Genomic DNA, 1,424 nt, shown 5'->3' with positions numbered 1-1,424 from the left:
AATTATATTGCGAGCAAACTCGAACCACCAACCTAGGGCATATAGACAACATACTTACAAGTACGGTACCACTTAAGCCACCTAGCAAACAACACTTTGAAAATTTCTCCCACAACAAGTATTATTAGTTTATGCAAATTGATGACACTATTAGTTATTTCCATTAAGGTAATAATATGATTTTTTTTTGTTTACACTATAAGGGTCAATTACATGTAAGTCTAATGCTTGAAGGTTTTTTTTTTTAAAGAAAAGGAATAGTCGATTGAGTTTTATCTCGATTGGCATAGACGTTGTTGCCAATACAGGAAGACGTGTGTTCGAGTATGCTGAAGCGCATTATCCTTCTATTTATGGGTTGGGGAGGGACTTTGGGTAGTTCTAGGTATTGTGTCAAAAAGATCCATAAGATATGATCAAAACCTATAATGAGATTATTCAAAAGAAAAAGGAATAACTCACATTATCACTTAAATTGTATCAATTTGAACCTATTAATAACATTTTAAAAGTAAAAGTATCAAATTATATCAAAAGTTAAAGAAAGAGGATCAAAACAGAAATTAGACCAAAACTGCAAAATATAAAAATTCAATCAACCCAACCGCGTACCAGATGTGTAAACACACGCGTCATGTACGAAAAAAAAGGCGTGTGAAACCAACCATGCAAACCAAAAAGGCTTATACACTTCGTTTACTAAAATGTTAGCTTAGCCTTAAATTTTCTTCCCAATTTAGAAATTTTCTTGCATTATTTTATCTGTGATTTCATGTAATATAATCCAACAGTACCGGATTTGTAAAGTCAAATTCCAACAACACTCAAATTTCAAAGTAAAGCCCCTCTTTTTTTCTTATACCAAAATGCGTTAGAATTCATAGTCTGCTTGTAAAGGTCCCCACTTTCACAAAGCTCTTCACCGTCCTGGCTTGGAGAAGATCCCTTATATATAGTAGCAATACCATTTGCAATAATTCAACAATTACACAATTTCAAAACAAATCAATAGAGATACAATCATGTCGATGAAGAAGAACAGCTCAACATCATATTCATCAATCAACCGTGTTCTTTTGGTGCTGGTTCTTTCGGTGTTGTTGGTTTCATCGGAGTTCGCTGCCGTCAATGGCCGACCCCTTCGATCGATGTCGGGCAATGCCGGTATTAAACAAAGTGGAGGTGATGATGGAGTGGTTGTGTCAGCAAACAAGTCTAGGACTAGTCGTGTTTCGTTCAGGGGTTTGGCTGTTATATTAGCCTCAGGGCCAAGCGGAAAGGGACGTGGACATTGATTTTTTAAGCATATATTTCACATGCACAGATTTGTAAGCTGTAGCTTCTTTTTTTGCTCTTTATCTAGGACATCATTTATTCTTTTAGAAGAGATGTCATGAAATTATACTTGTAATTTTTATGTTTAA

Source organism: Gossypium arboreum, chromosome 6, assembly GCF_025698485.1.
Source record: "Gossypium arboreum isolate Shixiya-1 chromosome 6, ASM2569848v2, whole genome shotgun sequence".
NCBI lineage: Eukaryota > Viridiplantae > Streptophyta > Magnoliopsida > Malvales > Malvaceae > Gossypium > Gossypium arboreum.
Note: the sequence above shows the minus strand (reverse complement) of the source record.